Source organism: Delphinapterus leucas, chromosome 6, assembly GCF_059928025.1.
Source record: "Delphinapterus leucas isolate spDelLeu-1000000601 "Yukka" chromosome 6, BTC_Dleu_Yukka2, whole genome shotgun sequence".
NCBI lineage: Eukaryota > Metazoa > Chordata > Mammalia > Artiodactyla > Monodontidae > Delphinapterus > Delphinapterus leucas.
Window position 1 is genome coordinate 95,766,147 of NC_143134.1, and position 20,857 is coordinate 95,787,003.

A 20,857-nucleotide genomic window follows, 5' to 3' on the forward strand; every position below is an offset into this window, starting at 1 on the left:
GAAGAGAAGCAACTACTTCAAGGAAAGCACTAACAACAAAAAACAGAAGATAGCTAATAAGGGGAATTTCACAGCTGACCTCTCCACCATAGCATACCATTAAATGAGTCCAACAAAAAATAGTTTTGAAGCATTAGTACTTCATGGTAGTCCAAGAGTTCAGGAGGGATTGGTCAGAGTTTGAAATCAAATCCCTTAAGATTTCAAAGTGGTCCCTTGTCTAAACATTATTTATAGCATATTCTTCCCTGGGGAACATCGAGGAATGTTAGGTAACTAGCTGAGAGCAAGAACCAAGAAATCAAGGTCTTGTACTTTAAAATAAAACTGAATTTCAATAAACATTATAAACTGAATTTAAATAAAAATTTTTTTACCCAGTAAAAAAATGTTTCAAATTTTAAACTGGATTTAAATAAAAACTTGAAACATGGCACTAAAGATAAAATAGCCAAAAATATAATGGAAGGGCTGTGGGGTAATTCATATCAAACTTTTGAGAGATATTTATTACTTAATTAAACATTAAAAATTTTAGAATAAAAGAGAAGTACGAAAAAAAAGAATGCCAAAAACACCACCACACTATGATTCTTTGACTCAAAAGAGAGCATTTCAGTATGGTATAAAGAATTATTTTATGTTTCAACTTCTAAATTTATTGTCTGTTATCACAGATACTGAACAACATAAGTGAATATTACTACAGGTCCTTTAATTACTTTTGCTGGATTCTGGGTCCAGAATTATTTCTTAATTTCAAATTTTGAAAAAAAAATTAGAAAAATTTAAAAATGATTTCATAATGATTTTGATACAACATTTTAGGGGAATGTGTGGATGTACATAAATTTAAAGATAGAGCTGTGCTGTTCACTCAGAATTTTGGTCCACTTACCTAGCTGGGTCTTTTCTTACATAAAACTCATTTCAATGCAAAATTCCCACCTATGTCAATAAACGTGATTTTATAGCTATTCCTTCTACCTAGTAAAAATATCACCAAGGAAGAAGAGTGTAGTCTATAAAGTTAGTACCCAAACTTTATGATTCCTATTGATTTTTATCCAGTTTTTCAGGTACTCATTATTTCTTTAGTGATTATAAAGAATCAAAATTTAGAGTGAATTAGTAATAGTGGCTATAAGATAATGCCAAGGTTTCTTAGGGATTCTCACAGCCTCTAACAATTTTGAAACATACTTTTTTGAAGAATATAGGCTATATCTTTCAAAAGTACACTATATCACTATAGAATTGGGTAAGAGAATGCAAACATACCAATGAAAAATACACCACCTCTTCTAGTTGATAATTCTAAATCTGAGCGTTTCTAAGTGTCAGAAAGTGCTAGCACTTGATTTTATAAACACCAGAGAATAACTAATGATTCTTAGAGGAAAAAAATTAAATGAATTTATCTGGTAACAAATGCACTAAGTTACAAAATAAGATCATAAATGTAGAAAAAAGATAAGATTATCAATACTTTCAGATAATAGCATCATATACTTATAAAAACCAAGAGAATAAATAGAAACATAATAGAATTACAAAACAACACAAGGAATTGGAGTACGATAAAATAAAATTAGAAAATCAATAGTATCCTTATACACCAGAAAAGAAATTTTGAAAAATATAGTGAAAACACAGTACTGGGGGAAAGTTATATAAATACATAGGAATGATCTTAATAAAAATGTGCTAAACCTAGATGAATTTCTAAGAAATTTAGTGAGAGGAATGACTAGAATATATTGAGTTGCACACTATATTTCAAGATAGGAAGCCTAAAAATTGTTATCTTTTTTCCTAGGTTTTATGCATATCTAAGCAATCCTTAATAGGATATGTTTTAGAGCTCACAAATTTACTCTAAAGTCCATGTAAAAAAGATTGTATTTTATTGATTTTAAGATGCATACTTTTCATATCTTAACAAGTCTAAAATTGGACTGTGTTTTACAGTTGATGGAATGTCATAGATTAGATGATAAGATTTTTTCTCAGTTTTATATAATATAAAATCTTGTATTGTAAATTACAGTATCTCATATGATAGGGTATACAAATATAGTTAAAAAGCAAATTAGAAAATATTTCTCAGGAAGGGAACAACAATTGTACAATAGTGGGAGTAAAATCACTATTAAAAATTGTGAAACAGAAATATTAAAACAAGTGGCTACAGTGTTCTAGACACAGAGAACACAAAAACAGAACTAAGATATATGTAAGGATTTTAAGTCTAAAAAAGAAAGCATTATAAACCAACTGGAAAAGGAAGAGTTATTCCATAAAATGTGTTGGGGTAAGTAGTTAACAGCTTGCAAATAGAACTTAATTTAGAGTCTTACACCTTAACTTTCACTTAGATATGCTGAAGATTAATTAAACAGCTAAAATATCTTCATATCAAGCATATCAAATATAAAAACAGAAATAGAAATTGTTTAAACTTCAATAATAGCGATAATTTACAAGCTTAGAAAATACAAAGGAAAATAAAATTTTGCCTATATATATATGTTTATGTACTTGATTTTTTCTTTTCTATTATGAAACTCATATAAACCGATGTATAAAATATATTTACACAGTTTACATAATACTAAAGAAGAAATTGTATAACTTCCCACAGTTTAATAGTGTATTGCCATAACCTCAGCCCCTTGAATGCCTTTTCAAATCTCACAGCCTCCTTAGAGAAAAGACATCTCTAACTTTCTAATAACGATTCCTTTGCGTTCCTCGACAGTTTGACATACACAGTTGATTCTCATTATTCACAGATTCCATATTTGCACATTTACCTAATTGCTAAGATTTATTTTTAATACCCAAATCAAATATCACAGCACTTTTGTGGTCAATCGCAGACAAACAGAGTGGCAAAAATTTTGAGTCTCCTGATGCATGTGTTCCCACGTGAAGTCGAACAAGGTGATTTCTGCCTTTGGGTTCCAAAGGGGGACACTGTAAATGAGTCCTCTTCACCATCTACTTAGTACCATTTTTTCAAATTTTTGTGGTTTTTCTTGGTGATTTCAATTTTTAAAATAGCCCCCAAGAATAGCACTGAAATGCTGTTTGCTGTTCCGAAGCATAAGAAGGTGGTGACGTGTCTTATGGAGAAAATACGTGTGTTAGATAAGCTTCTGTCTACATGAGTTACAGAGCTGTTAACAATGAGCTCAATGTTAATGAATCAACAATATACATTAAATAAGGTGCTTTTAAGCAGAAGCACACATAAAACAAGATTACATATTGATTGACTGACAAAATGTGGCCAGAGACTCATAGAAAACTAACTCCGTATTTCCCCTAGGAACAATGGTTCAGCAGTCACTAATTCACTATTTGCAAGTACCATGAATAAATAAGAATCGACTGTCCATATTTAACATAAGATTCGGTTTTATATACTCTATGTGTTCTTCTTTAACTTGCCTGTTTTGCTAAATATTATGTTTGCGACATTTGCCAACAGTAATGGATGTCAAAATACTCTCAAAATAAAATCAGTTACAATTGTTTTGATAGAGAAAACTGGTTACAGTTATAGTTGTTAAATAAGCAGGCACTATTTCAGAAGGAAACAGTGCAAATAAGTCTTATGATGAAAGCTTGGCTGTGGTCAGGTGTTTTAGAGCAGAGTTTCACTGTATTTCAGGAGAAATGGTAGAATATTTAAATATTTCACAAACACTGTTTGGTGAACAATGTTTGTATGTTTGTATGGTGAACGCGTTAATCACATATCTGTAATATTGGTATTCCATTTTAATGAGGGGTGTGGGGAGTAATTTCTAGCCCTTTTCTATCATCTACACTCTGTAAACATATATGTAGTTAGTTGAAATTATCAAGTGGGTCTATGATTATTTAACTTAATTGTCTGACCAGCCTGGTACATAGGGCAGCCATTTTGGTGAAAGTAATACTGATGGTCTCTAGATGGGGTTTTATAATTATAACATAAAATTGTATTTAATTGCAAAAAAACCCCTAATTTAAAAAATTCAAATGTTACACTTATGAAAATATATCTGACTATGCGTAACCAATCAAAGGAAAGTGATCTTCTTAGTCCCTGCTCCAGGAAAATGTTTCTCAAAGTATGGTACTCTAACATCTGCATAAGAACCAGCTATTATACTTGTAAAAAATTCTCATTCTTGGGCCTCACCCCAGACTTTCTGAACCTAAACTTTTCAAGATATATGCCTGAAATCTGCATGTACAATAATTTCCAAAGGCCCATTAATGTGATAGTTTCTGAGCAAGACGATTTGGAAATCTTGTCAGTATGCTGAGATAACTTACGGAAATATGTATTGGTTCCTCTCTTATCTCAATGGTTGTATGGGAAATGCCATTAACTGCATTAACTAAATTGGGATTCAAAGTACAGGCAGCAGCTTCTCTGTGTGTCCTAATTTTGCTGCTATCAATAGTTACTCCAATTAGACTTCCTGTAATGCTAATGGTTTTATTCTTGAAACCTAGTGTTTTGTTTTGTTTTATTTCAGAGGGTGGAAGGATTGCAGAAAGAATGTACAAAGAGTGTATTAGGGAATCTTCTACTGACCTTCTTCATTGTGAGACCAGTTTTAGAAGCTGCTGGTTTCTGTTTGTTTGCTCCAAGGTATAGAAGTTTAGGTGGTTTTCCAACACCTCAGAAATGGAGAAAATGCATTCCAATTTCAGCAGCTCTATCTAATCCCTTAATTCTAGTGGCTGCTGCCCTGGCTAGAAAAAGTGATATGTATACGAGGATATAAGAGTGAATTTTCCTATCCCTATTTTGTCCTTCAACAGCCTCTAGAAGCAAAAGTTGTTCATCTGTAATATTGGATTTTAAAGGTCACTTTTTACTTTATAGCTCTAGGTTGGTTTTTATATCTAGATATTTTACATGACCCATGGTAAATTAGACTCTAACCTGTGCTGAAGGACAAACTATAACTATGTCTAATATCCCAGAACTTCATTTTCCCACTCTGAAGTGAATACCTTATAAGTGCCTTAACAAAGTCCTGTGGTATTTCCTTTGGATTGGTACTTAGGCAGTATATTATGGTTTTTAAAAACCTAAACTCTGGGATAAGACAAACATGGGTTGGGCTGTTTAGATACTTATTAGTTGTTTAATATTGGGCAAGTTACTTAATCTATAGAAATCTGATGTATTTTCTGTCAAACTGAGACAACCAATAGTCTCATATTATGGGATTGTTATAAGAATTAAGTGAGATAATACATTTAAGACATTTAGGAAAATGACCGATATATTAAAATGATCAAGAAATGTGTGTTATTAAATCAGACCGTATTTTATTATATCATAAAATCATTAAACACATTTAATTATTTTTTAAATCATCTTCCTACAGAGTCAATAATAGCACTTTAAATTCATTACAGAATCATGCAAACAGTGAATTTCAGAGTACAACAGTTCCACTAAATAAGAAGAATGGAAGTTAAAAAAGAAAATGCTCTTATTTCATCTTTTAGAATGTAACTGAAATTTAACTTCATGATACCAAGCATTTACTTGAGATTTTTGTACATCTTCAAAATAGGGATATCAAGAGTAATACCAGTGGTTAGATGAATGCTATTCCTTATTTTGTTTAAGATGCCACGACTCCCTTTTCATATTTGAACAGTGCGCAGATCACCATGTAATTTCCAACAGTTTATCCATGTTTAACTTAACAGTGAGTGTATTCCTGGTGCTCAGCAAATGCCTTTTTGGATGAATTAGTGGTTGAATGAGAAAACTTTTGGTCACTGCACAAGCATGTCTCTTGTGGAGAACTAGCTTTATTCAAAGATTGTTCATATATTTAATTTTTTTTTAGTGAAGTAACTTTAAAAATAATCCAGAAAACACTTATTTTATTTGAGTTACAACTCAAAGACATAACCAATGAAATTTTCTGATATAAAATATTGAAAATACCATAACACTATAATAATATAAAATCTCATTCAGTTTATTTGCTCTCTATTAAAAGCACCATAAACCATATATTGATTCTTAAAAAAAATAAATGAGAATGACCTTGTACCATCTGAGGCATCCAGTTAGCTAGCAAATAAAATAAGTCTCTTTCAGGGAGTTTCTACACTGTAACTGGTATGCCAAATGTGTCAAAAAGAACAAAAGAATAGAAAAAGTATGATAAAATTAATGAAATTAAAATTAAAATTAACTCAGATCATCTCAACTCACAGTCTAAAAGAAATATTGATCAAAAAGATATTTATCTAGACATCAGTTCAATATGATTTTGAAAGTTGACATAATGGTAGTACATTTATAGTCAAGAAAAAATAAATTCTCTAGATGAATCAAATAGTCTTTAGATGGCAGCAAGTAATTTGGTCAGAAATTTGGATTCTATTTCTCATCAGCACATACACATACACACAGGCAAAGGACTCTAAAATTTATGAAAAGGTTTATATTGGGAGTAAATGTCAACTGCATTGAAATAACTGCCAGCATATATAAAAACACCAAACGCTTGTACAAATTCTATTTCAAAAAAATACAATCAACTTCCTCTGACAGAAAGGTGAAGTTGACTTCTGTTCCTCTACTTTTCAAGTTAAGGACAACTAAAACCTTTGCATATTATAAATAAAACAATAATAATAAGGATCTGAAAGTTGGAAAGAAGAAGGAAGACTAGCTAAGAACCTTGGGACATAAAAAACAATACAATAGTGAGTTCTCTGGATTTTTATTTTGCCTCATTTATCCTAGGTTTAGACCTGAAGAAGCCGGCTGGCAAACCAGAAACAGCAGTGGGCACACACACACACACACACACAACAGTAAAAATCTTCTCTTTCTAGCTAAAAGACCAGGAAAGAGATAACCTAGCAAGACAGAAAATGTTTAGACCATAACTTCTCTACACCTACTAAATGTGGCACCACTCCACCAATGCCAGTAAAGCCCAAATGGGGAGCCTGGACTTCTTCCACCTTTGCCCAGCTATATTGAGCCACCCACTTCCCCACTGGGGTAGTATCAGAGAAGGCCCGATAGGAAGCTGGAATTTTTATTGTCACTGGAAAATAATAACCTCCTCCCTGCCCCCCTGCCCCGTTTCAGTTGCTACCATGTAGAGAACTTGGATTTCGACTGTCACCCAGCAGTAAGGAGATGCCCCTCCACTTTCATGCTGACTTGGCATCAGAGGAGGCCTATTGGGAGGTAAGAATTTTCACCACCACCAAGCAGTCACAAGGTCCCTGTGGTATCAGAAGAGGCTATAAGGGGAGAAGTAACAAGACATTCCTATCCTTCCCAGTCACAGTAGTATCTGCAGAGGTCTAGGAATGAGCCAGAACTTCCACCCTTGCCCAGCACAGCAGTAATGAGGATTCCCTCACACTCAACAAGTGTCAACAGAGACAGAATGAGGAACCTGGACTTCTCCCCCACTCCCTGACAAAACAGTGTCAGACAAAGCCAGATTAAACAGAATACTTAAATAAATTCCAGAGTCTTATGACATAATAACCACAGTGCAAAAAGAAAATCACCCATGTTACTGAAATTAAGGAAAATTATAACTTCAATGAAAAAGACCCAAGACCTAGATAAAAGAAATGTTAGAATTACCTAACAAAATTTTTCTTTAAAAAGCCATCACAGAAGTGCTCAACAAGCAATTATGAACATACGTGAAACAAATGAAAAATATAAAGTTTCAGCAAAGAAACAGTGTCAGTAGAAAAATATAATACAGAATGAAGAGCCAATTAGAAATTTTAAAACTGAAAAATACAATACCCTTCCACACATACTCATACAAATTAAATGTTGGCTTTAACAGCAGAATGGGGCATGCAGAGGAACAAATCAGAGACCCGGAAAAAGAACAATGAATTACCCAATCCTAACAAGAGTCAGGAAATCGATTGAAAAAACAAACAAACAGAGTCTCAAGGACCTGTGGGAAGTATAACAAAAGACCTAACGCTTATTTTATTGGATTCCAGCAACAATAAGAGAAAGAGAGTGAAGCTGAAAAGGTACTTGAAGGAAAGAAGGGGTAAAACTTCCCAAATTTGGCAAAAGAGATAAATCTACAGATTCAAGAAGTTAAACCTTAAATAGAGTAAACACAATAAGATTCAATAAGATTCACTGCAAGGCACATCATAGTTATAGATGGGAAAATGAAAGGAAAGGAAATACTTTGAAAGCAGCCAGAGAATTGACACCTAACCTGGAACCAATTTAAAAGACAGCGGATTTCTCATAGGAAACCATGGAGGCCAGAATAAAGAGGCACCATATATATGTTTTAAATACTGAAAGAAAAGAACTGGTAAACCAGAATTCTATATCCAGTGAAAATAATCTACAGTGATGAAATAAAACTAAATGAATTTGTTTTCAACGGGCAGAATTAAGTCGCTTACTCTTGTATTTGTTCTTACCAAAATTCAAATGTATATCCACATATATGTATTTTTAGATGCATATTAATATATATATATATATATACACACATTCTTCAGCTTGGTTAACCATTCCTGTTTTCCACACTTTATTACCAAGATGTGTATAGATTTTTTCTTCCTTTGCTTCAAATGAAATATGCTGCTGTTAGTGACTCAGCTTATGCAATTACATATTAATTAAGTGGCTAAATAAATTCAGCCCACGCTATCATAAAAAAATATTCAGGAATTTTAAGAAAACATCTTAATTCAATTTAAAATAAACCCTTCTGCTGCAATGATTTGAAATTTACACATAAACTTAGTGATCTCTGAGACCCCTATCTTAAAAATCTCACTAGAAATATATCCATACTTGGCAGGAACTGTGTCCAAGAGAGTCATCTGTTGTTTATGAATGAAATGCAAATCACTTCCTAAAAACCAGTTTCTTAGGTTTTTCAAGACACAATTTTCTATTCCAGAGTAAGAACAGAAAATTGAGGTAGAAAAAAAGAATAATACATTTCTTTTGCTAGAGGTTTTAATCCTTACTGCTTCTGTCAGTTTTTGTGGATCTTGTGATCAGAAACTATATTTTCCTATATCAAATATAACATTGGTTTAAAATATAATAAAGCATAATAACACATCTCAAATGTCAATAACAAATCCAATCTAAGGTTATTTTGTGATCCAGGTCTGACATGTGATTAAAATTCCTAAACTGTACACCCCCAAATCAAATAACAGTTGAAACAGAAACATACTGCTTTAAATTTATTTCCCCATTATTACCCTAGTCCTAGATCAGAATAGGAATTCCATAAGTATATTGACTAAAAAAGTGAATGATGATATTGCCTCAAACCCAAAATGTCATAAGATAATTTTTTAAGCTCTGTAATATAAAAATTCCGAATGTTTCTAGCCTGGCAACTGTAACATTTACATTCACAGGTAGAGGACCAAAAATGAATGTCACTGGTGTAAACTTTACAGATTTGATATAACAACTATGCTTTCAGCTGTTTTAAAATTCTATAGTTTAAAGAAAATGTATACTTTTAAAAAGGTTAAGCATGAAACTGCCTGAATGTCTAAATATCTTCACACACCAAAAGCAATTTAAGACCAAGGACTATAATGCTTCATATAAGATTTTGATTAGTTCCTAATTCCTTTGGTACCCATCCTGGTAAATAATCAGGTTCTTTGATGCCTGCCATTTGGCTGTTTACTGAGATACTTAAGGTGAGCTTATTCTTCTAAGTTAATTACTTCTTGTCCTGACTAACAACTCTACCATCCTAATTTTTTCAGGAGTAGAGGGAGACTACTGAGCTAACTGAACCATATTTCTAATGGTTGCTAATGACTTAATGTGCTCATCCTCCCAGAAAATATATTTGCATTTAACAGGAAAATAAGATGTCTTAGTAGAAGGAATGACTACTGTCACAATTTCACATAGATTATGAATATTAATGCACTTTAAATGAAGTTCCCTGGAAAGATATGATTGTGTTTGTTGAATGGAAAATGTTACTGACAATTATTTCAAAAATATGTTTAGGGAAATCAGTTCCTTTGTGTAGTCATTTTAATAAAAATGTTGGTCCAAAAAACTAGGCAAAAACTATCCATTTAATCTAGGTAAAATAACATACAAGTAAAAATTTGGGAGAATAAAACTTTAAGCAACTTGTAGTTGAGATGACATTATTAGTTATTTACACAATTATATTTTCAGCCCTAATTTTGAGTTCTATCAGTTCCTTAGTTTCACCTTTTATGGACTTATTGGGGGCATAATTGACATGCAATAAATTTCACATATTTAAAGGATATAGTTTGATAAGGTTTGATATGTCTATACACCTGTGAAATCATTACTATAAACAACGTATTTACCACCTCCCAAAACTTCCACTCACCCTTTTGCAATTTGCTCCTCTTACTTCCTATCCCTATGCACAGGCCTCTGGTATCTACTAATCTGCTTTGTCTCTAGAGATTAGTGTGCATTTTACAGAATTTCCCCAAAACAGTATATATATTTTTTGAGCTCTCTTTCAGCATAATTAATTTGTTTCATTTATATTGTTGTATGTATTAATAGTTTACTCCTTTGTGTGGCTGAGTTGTATTGTACTGTATGGATAGACCACACTGTTTATCTATTCACTTGTTAATGGACATTTGTGTAGTTTTCAATTTTTGCCTATTTCAAATAAAGCTGCTAAAATATGTATACAATTTTTGGTATATGCATATGCTTTCATTTATACTGAATGTGTTATCTAGGAGTAAAATGGTTGGATCATATGGAAGGTATATAAAGACCTTTAAAAAATAAACAGTTTTAGAAATACAAAAAAATCACAAAGATGATTCAGAAAGTTCTCATAAACTGCACACCTTGAATCTCCTCCCTATTTTCCAATGCATATAAAAGTTATGTTTCCACCATACTGTAGGCTAAGTGTGCAAAAGCACTATGTCTAAAAACATGTACATACCTTCATTAAAAAACACTTTATTGCTAAAACAGACTAAACATCATCTGAGGTTTCAGAGGCCATGATCTTTTTGCTGGTGGAGAGTCTTGCCTTCATACTGATTACTACTGACCATGATCAGGGTGGTGTTGCTGAAGGTTGGGGTGGCTGTAGCAATTTCATAAAATAAGACAACAGTAAAGTTTGCCATATCAATGGACCCTTCCTTTCATAAACAGTTGCTTTGTAGCATGCAATGCTATTTGATAGTATGTTAGCCATAGTAGAACTTCTTTCAAAACTGGAGTCAATCCTCTCAAAAACTACCGCTGATTTATCAATTAAGTTTATGTAATATTCTAAATACTTTGTTGTGATTTCAACAATCTTCATAGCAGCTTCACTAGGAATAGATTCCATCTCAATTAACCAACTTCTTTGCTCATGCATAAGAAGCAACTACTCATCCATTTAAGTCTTATCATGAGATTGTAGCAATTAAGTCACACCTTCAGGCTCCACTTTTAATTCGAGGTCTCTTGCTATTTCCACCACATCTGCATTTACTTGAACCCCTTAACATCATCCATGAGGGTAGGAATCAACTTTTTCCAAACTACTGTTTATGTTGATATTTTGACCTCTTCCCATTAATCATGATTGTTCTTACTGATGTCTAGAATGGTGAATCCTTTCCAGAAGGTTTTCAATTGACTTTGCCCAGATCCATCGGAGGAATTACTATCTAGATGGCAGCTATAGCCTTACAAAATATATTTATGAACTAATAAGGCTTGAAAGCCAAAATTACTCCTTGAACAATGGACTGCAGAACAGATATTGTGTCAGCACGCATGAAAACAACACTGATCTCGTTGTACGTCTCCATCTGAGTTCTTGGGTAACCAGGTATGTTATCAATGAACGGTAATATTTCAAAAGGAACCTTTTTTTTTTTTTTTTTTCCTGAGCAGTAGTTCTCAGCAGTGGGTTTCAAACATTCAGTAAACCATGTTGTAAAGAGATGTGCTGTCATCCAGGCTTTGTTGTTCTTTTTATAGATCACAGGCAGAATAGATTTAGCATAGTTCTTAATGGCCCTAGGATTTTCAGAATGGTAAATGAGGACTGGCCTCAACTAAAAGTCACCAGCTGAATTAGCCCCTAAATTGGAGTCTGCCTGTCCTTTGAAGCTTTGAAGCCAGGCATTGACTTCTCTTACTATGAAAGTCCTAGATGGCATCTTCTTCCAATATAAGGTCGCTTCATCTGCATTGAAAATCTGTTGTTTAGTGTAGCCACTTTCATTAATTATCTTGGCTGGATATTCTGGATAACTTGCTGAACTTCTGCCTCAGCACTTGCTGCTTCTCACTGCACTTTTACATTATGGAGACAGCTTCTTTCCCTAAACCTCATGAATCAACCTCTGCTAGCTTCAAACTTTTCTTCTGCTGTTTCCTCACCTCTCTCAGCCTTCACAAAATCGAAGGGAGTTAGGGCCTTGCTCTGGATTAGACTTTGGGAATTAGACTTAAGGGAATTCTGTGTCTGGTTTGATCTTCTATTCAGACCGTTAAAACTTTCTCCATATCAGCAATTAGGCTGTTTCACTTTTAATTTCCTTCAGTAACTTTTCCTTTGCGTCCACAACTTGGCTAACTGTTAGGCACAAGAGGCTCAGCTTTCAGCCTATTTCAGTTTTCAATATACCTTCCTCACTAAGCTTATAATTTCTAGATTTTGACTTAAAGAGAGAGATGTGCAACTCTTCTTTTCGCTTGGACACTTAGAGGCCACAGTGGGGTTATTAATTAGCCTAATTTCAACATAGGCATATCTTGGAGATATTGTGGTTTCAGTTCTACACCACCGCAATAAAGCAAATATCACAATAAAATGAGTCAGAAATGTTTTGGTTCCCAGTGCATATCAAATTCATGTTCACACTATACTGTAGCCTATTAAGTGTACAGCAGTTTCACGTCTAACAAGCACTGTACATACCTTAATTAAAAAGTTTATTGCTAAAAAGGATTAACATCATCTAGCCTTCAGAAAGCTCTAATTTTTTTCAGTAGTGACATCAAACATCACTGATCACTATAACAAATATAATAATAATGAAAAAGTTTAAAATAGTACAAGCATTACCAAAACGTGACACAGAGACACGAGGTGAGCAAATACTATTGGAAAAAAATGGCGCCAATAGACTTGCTGGCTACATGGTTGCCACAAACCTTTAATTTGTAAAAAAATGAAATATTTAATGAAACTTAATAAAGGAAAATACAATAAAATGAGGTACGTCTATATATGATTTGTAAATATCTTCTAGCCTGTTGCTTGTCTTTCATTCTCTAACAGTGACTTTCAAAGAGCAGAAAGTTTTAACTTTGATGATGTTCTATTTATCATTAATTTTCTCTTTTATGAGTCATGTACTTGGTGTTGTACCTAAGAAATCTTTGCCTATCCAAGAATATATATATATATATATATATACACACACACACACACATATATGTATATATATATTCTGTTACATATAAATATATATATTCTTTTTCAGATCATTTTCCATTATAGGTTATGATAATATAATGACTATAGTTCCCTGTGTCATATAGTAAATCTCTGTAGTTTATCAATTTTATATATAGTAGTGTGAATCTGTTAATCCAATACTCCTAATTTATCCCTTCCCCCAGTTTTATTTTTCAGTTAACATTAAAGTAGAATGTGATATACAACACAGGCAATCTGCTAAGAGATTGCAAAGACAGAAATAAATCTCACCCTTTTTTATTTTTATTTTTTATTACATGTAGATTTATTTGGTTGTGCCAGGTCTTAGTTGCAGCAGGTGTGCTCCTTAGTTGCAGCTCACTGGCTCCTTAGTTGTGATATGCAAACTCTTAGCTGTGGCATGCATGTGGGATCTAGTTCCCTGACAAGGGATTGGACCCGGGCCCCCTGCATTAGAAGCACAGAGTCTTAACCACTGCGCCACCAGGGAAGTCACAAATCTCACTCTTTTTTATACTCAACCAGATTCAACCCATTTCATACATGTTCTCAAAATACATGATAACTAGTCCTCAGGCAAAAGGGCTTGACAGCACTATATGTCACACATGGTTCATCCTAATTTCACCAATTGGGATGGTCACCTGTGTTTGCCAACTGGATTTATTTAAAGAAAAAATAAACTGCTCATATTTTTATGACAGGAAGCAGTTTTGCAACTTGGGGTGAGGTGCCTGCCTAAGTTAGGTTCCTAACCTCCCACAGAAACTGAGAGATAGGTGCACTATCTTCCTTGATGAATGCATTTCAAAGAGATGGTTCTCAGGTCCTGGAGAAAGACAGCTGTTGCTATGAGAATGTCATCTCCGAGCAGGAAGAGATCAAGCTAAGATGTTTACCCACAGTAGGAGCTCATTATGGTTTAGCAGTGAAATCCAGAGTCTCTGGAAAGCTTTTTAAAAAGATTTACATGTTTTTGTAGTTTCCATGGTACAGATTTTCACTTCCATGGTTAAATTTATTCTGAATTATTTTATTGTTGTTGATGCTATTATAAATGAGATGGTTTTCTTGATTTCTTTTTCAGGTGCTTTATCATTAGTGTAATGGAATGCAAATGATTTCTGTATGTCGACTTTTTATCCTGCCACTTTACTAAAATTGATTAATTCCAACAGTTCTTTGACTGATTGTTTGGGATTTTCTATATACAGGGTCATATGATCAGTAAATAATGACCAAAAAAACTACAAAACTTTGCTGAAAGAAACTGAAGACATAAACAAATGTAAAGATACCCCATGTTTATGGATCATAAGAATTAATATTGTTAAAATGGCCATCCTACCCAAAGCCATCTACAGATTCAATGCAATCCCTATCAAAGGCATTATTCATAGAAATAGAAGAAGCAATCCTAAAATTTGTATGAAACATCAAAGATCCCAAATAGCCAAAGCAATCCTGAGGAAAAAAGAACAAAGCTGGAGGTATCACATTTCTAGATTTTAAACTACACTACAAAGCCATAATAATAAAAATAGTATAGTATTGGCACAAAAATAGACACATCAACTACTGGAGCAGAATAGAGAGCTGAAAATTAAACTCAGGCATACACAGTCCCTTTGACAAGAGATCCAAGAATAACCAATGGGGAAAGGATAGTCTCTTCTAGGAATGGTGTTCAGAAAACTGGAGAAACACCTGCAAACAATGAAATTGGAGCCCTATCTCACACTACTCACAAAAATTAACTGGAAATGGATCAAAGACTTAAGCATAAGACCTGATACCACAAAGTTCTTAGAAGAAAACAGTGGGGAAAAGTTAATCAATATTGGTCTTGGTAATAAATTTTGAGGCACGATGCCAAAAGTACAAATAACGAAAAAAAAATCAACAAATGGGACATCAACTTCATAACTTCTGTGCAGCAAATGAAACAATTAACAAAACGAAAGGACAATCTAGAGATTGGAGAAAATTTTTGCAAACCATATATTGGATAAGGAGTTACTATCCAAAATATATAAAGAACTCAATCAACTCAATAACAAAATAACAAACAATCCAATTACAAAATAGACATAAGAATTAAATAGACATTTCTTCATAAAGGACTTCAAAATGGCCAAGAGACATGAAAAGAAGATGTTCAACATCACTAATCATCAGGAAAATTCAAATCAAAACTACAATGAGATATCCCCCTCACACATGATGAACGGCTACCATCAAGAAGACAAGAGATAACAGGTGCTATCAAGGATGTTGTGAAAAGGGAACCTTCATACATTATTGGTGGGAATGCAAATTTGTGTGACCAGTATGGAAAACAATATGGAGGTTCCACAAAATATTAAAAATAGATCCACCATACCATCCAGCAATTCCACTTCTGGGTATATATCAAAAGGAAATGAAAACAGGATTTTGACTAGATATATGCACTTCCATGTTTATCAAAGCATTATTCACAATAGCCAAAATATGGAAGTAACCCAAATGCCCATCAACAGATTAAGAGATAAAAAAGGTGTTGCTGATGATGAGATCTTAAAGCCTTTTTACGCTTGAGGTAGTATTCTCATTAATATTTAAAGGACCCTTTAAATACAAATTTAAATAATCTTTCTGTTTCTTGTACTTGGAGTATTTTGTCCTTTGTATAGATGTAGCTTTATGGTTTTAATCAAACTGGGTAAAGTTTTTCATCATTTATTCAATATTTGTCTCCTTTCCTCTCTTTATAAACTCCAGGAACACTAATAATAGATAATCTGAAATTGTCCAACAACTCACAGATACTCAGTTCATTTCTGTGGTTGTTGGAGCTTTTTTTTTCTCTGTGTTTCAATTTGGGTAGTTGCTATTGCTACACATTCAAATTAACTTACTTTTCCTTTACAATGTTGAATCTACTGCTAATTCCAGTCACTTAATTTTTTTATATCAAATATTGTAGTTTTCATCTCTAGGAGATTTTTTTATTTCTCCCATATCTATAATTTATATACAATCCTCTCTCAATCTTTGAAAACATAGAGGATATGATTTTATAACATTTTAGTGTCCTTGTATACTAGTTCTATTATTAATATACTTGTAAAGTTTGTTAACATTTATTCTTATCATAGGTCATATTTTCCTGCTTATTTGCATTTTTGGCTTTTTTTAAATTGGATGCCTGATGCTTGGATATGTCATACTTTTATAAATATTCATTAACTTTATTTTGGGATTCAGTTAAATTTCTCAGAAATACTTTTCAGGTTTTGCTTTTAAGATTTCTTAGATGAGACCAGTAGTTTTTGATTAATTTAAAATAAAATCCTTCCAATTATTCCACCCAGTGTCCCATGAATAATGGTGTTTTCCACCCTTGCTTGTAGGACATCAAGTTTTCCAAGATCTGTTTGAGCTCCCGGGATTGTTTTGTCTGTTCCTTTTGCCCACTTCTTTTCCCAGGCTCAGGTAGTTTTCTTACTTATACCTGCTAATTCATATTCAGCTGAACACTTAGAAGGGGCCCTTCCTCATAGGTCTCTGTAGTTCTCTCTCTGAGAAGCTTTCTCCTCTCAGGTACTCTGCCTTGCAGTTTCTAACTGCCATGACTTCATTGCATTCCCAACTGTTACCTTAACTTAAGGAGTCCACTGGATTCTACCAGGCCTTATCTCTATAATGTAAGCTAGAAATCACCCCACCCCCAACCCCCACCCCAAATCAGGAAGCCTGTACAACCCTACAGATGCAAAAAGAAAATTTTTTTCTGGTAGAGGTACAACTTATTCAATTCCACTCTAACCACCTTGGAAGAAGCCAATTTTATATCTATTAACAAAGTCATTTCAGCATTTGTACCTATGTAGGTGCCAGTTCTATGGATTCGCTTTTGAATCACTTTTTAATAACTTATTGTGTCCCTTGTTAATTAATAGGTCAAACCAAGTAATTGGCATTAGTTCATTTTATATTTGAATAGTAGTAATTTTTACTTATTTAAAAATTATCTTTAAAAATGTATAGGTGTAATATTCCATTGAGTGGAATTTTCTTAACTGTTGCTCTATTGATGAATATTTGGGTATTTTTTATTTTTGCTATTACAAATTCATCACATTTATTTTTCATGCACATGGATTATTTATTCTTCTATTTTAAAACTTTTGTTTAGGAAAAAGTCCCAAATACATGTAAATAAGTCAAAAGAGATAATCCTTTATAAAGATCATTACATAAATTGCTTAACTGGGACTTTAGTTCTGAGTAACTCAACTTACTAGTATGGCTGACCATTTCTAATATAGGCTACTAGTTGTAATTTTTACTGTAAAGATACTGTATTTTTCAGCATTAAAATGTTATGGAGTTTCTCAGTTAAAACTTGAAGATGCATAATGGGATTTTGATTCCATTTTTTTGTTAATACTAGCAGATAATAACCAGAAACTTAATGAAGTCTGAGTTTGCTAGTTTAATATGTTTAAAGTCAGAGCTTCTGTAGGCTCTCCTGGAACTAATTTATAGGCTCTTGCTATAGGCACCTTCTTTATGGTCTCATTTAAGATGATGTAAAGTCACCAAGGGCCTGTATGGCATAAAGACTCATTTCTGAGGTTAAAATAAATAGTTAAGTAATGCCAAGTGAGTTCCTGTGCATATATGTTTGAATGTGTGCATTTTTCATTTAGTAAAGTTTCTTTAAATAAGAAATAGTTCTTTACCTTTTATGTCTAATAGTAAGTCAGAGAAGTTACATGAGGAAAAAAATGATCTTCAGTGTCAGTCAATTGCCTTCCATTTCACATCATCACCTACTGATTTGGAATAATATAATTCAGAAGCTAATTACCCCTCACAATATTTTAAACGTACCTTTATTGATATTTCTACCACTGTGTATAGATCTAGTTGAAACTTGATTATTGTAGTATTGTTATTTTTAATTAGGTTGAAATCCAAATCAAATTAAGTAGAACTGACAATCCAGTGCTCTTAAAATAAACTTTGAAAACTGGGACTTGAACTTTATCAAAATTTATAAATGGAAAGCATGACATTGGATTGCACTCTAAAGTTCAAAAATAGGTTTACTTATAAACTTATGAAGGGACAGTTACATTACACAACCATTTATTTATTATGTTTACATACTTTTATTAAAACAATTTATTGAGTATCTGTTGAGTACCAGGCTAAATATTGGTAGTGGAAATAAAAATATAAGTACTATGTTATGTTTGCCTTAAAGACATTTTAGAAATGCTGGTAAAATAGTTCTACAGAATCAGAAAATGGGGAGGACCAACTCTCTGGAGGCATGAGAGAGAGATTCATAATTAAGCACATGTTTTAGTTGGTCTTGAAAAATGGGTAGATTAACATTTCTGAAGTAAGGGAAAGAATGCCAGGCAGAAGAAAAATGCGGAAGTTGAAAAATTTACCCTGTGGTTAGAGAAGAAGGCACAGTATACATAAATTTTGTGAAGAAACAAATATAATCTGATAGATTTGATGGAGGAGAATTAGGTTTGCATCAAATAATGCAAGATTAGCGTGGATATTATAGTATTTTGACCTTTTCCCACTGGGGAATTTTAGGGTCTTGATGCAAGTGACTTAACTGGCAAAACTGATAGCAGAGGAGAAACTGAAGCAAGTAAATTAATTAGGAGACTCTCACAATAATGTTAATAAAATTGCAGTAGTTAGAATTCAGATGACTGGATGGGTCAAAGAACTTTCATAAATAGAATTTTAGAATGAAACAGGGAGAATAATTTTCCAAAAGTTTGGTAATTAATATCAGGTCCTGATTTTCATATCATTTTATCAAGCATAACTTCATAAAAATATCAATTCAAACTATAATTATTGTTATTAATATTATTTGATATTGTGGTAGGCACAACTCCTATTTCAAGAATTATTTCAATATTTCAATTGTGAAGTTTCAAAATTCTTTAATAGCTAATATTAGACACTTCAGTAGACTCAAATTCCAGTGTAGCATCTAGTTGGAGAGTGTAGAACATTATAAACTACATTTCCCAGATTCCCTTGAAATGAATAATCTGAATATTCCATGGAAGAATTCTTCTGAGATTTAGAAGAAATGAGAAGGTAATCTTCCTGTTTTCTAGCTATTACCACTGGTTACAAGGGTTATGATAATGTGTTCTAGTATTTCTAGGTGGCCAGGGATGGTGGTAACATTATTCCTACATCAGAATAGATCCAGTGGTTGCCCCAGACTTATGAGCTTCCCTAAATTTCAATATCAGTTTGTTATGAGTCTCATATGAAAAGCCCAGAATATAAACTGGTTCTATAATCATTCCACTGATTTTATTTAAAATATCTAGAACGGGTCTATTGTTTTCACTGAACTGTGATCAACTGTTAGGTTTGTATTACAGAAGATAAAAAAGTTTCAACTCAACATTCTTGAAAAATTACAGTATATACATCCCAAAAAACTAGTCCTAAATGGAAATTTTTAAAATTTTAATTGAGATACAATTAATATACCAGCAAATTCACCATGTTAACATGTACAATGCAAATTTAGTTTTATTTTATTTTGCTTTTTCAGTATACTCACAAAGTTGTGCAACCATCACCACTATTAAATTCCAGAATATTTTTCATCACTCCAAAAAGAAATCTTGCGTCCATTAACAGTCACTTCCCATTTCCCCATTTCTTCATCCCTTGCTAACTACTAATACACTTTCTGTCTCCATTAATTTACCTATTCTGGAGATTTCATCAATTGGAATCATTCAATAAATTACGTGACTTCTTTTACTTAGCATAATGTTTTCAAAGTTCAATCATATTTAGCATGTATCAGTATTTTACTTTTTTATTTCTGACTAATATTCCATTACATGCATATATCATATTGTATTCATTCATCAGATGATGAACATTTGTGTTATTTCCACTTTTTGACTATTATGAATAATGCTGTAATGAACATATTTTTGTGGAGACATATCTTTTCAATTCTTTTGGGTATATACCTAGAATTGGAATTGCTGGGTCATAGAGTGACTCTATGTATAACTTTTGAAGAACTGCCATACTGTATTCCATAGCACCTGTGCCATTTTGTAATGCATCCCCACTGGCAATGCTTGAGGTTTCCAATTCTCCACATCCTTATCAACACTTGTTATTATCCACTTATTTTTGGAAACTTTGTAGTAGACATAAACTTTACTTCTGACAGCAGGAGACTTGTGATAGATGGATGGGTATGTGATAAAAATGAAGGTTGATGAATGAAAGGTAATGAAATAAAAAAAATCTAAAAAGTCAAAGATTTAAAA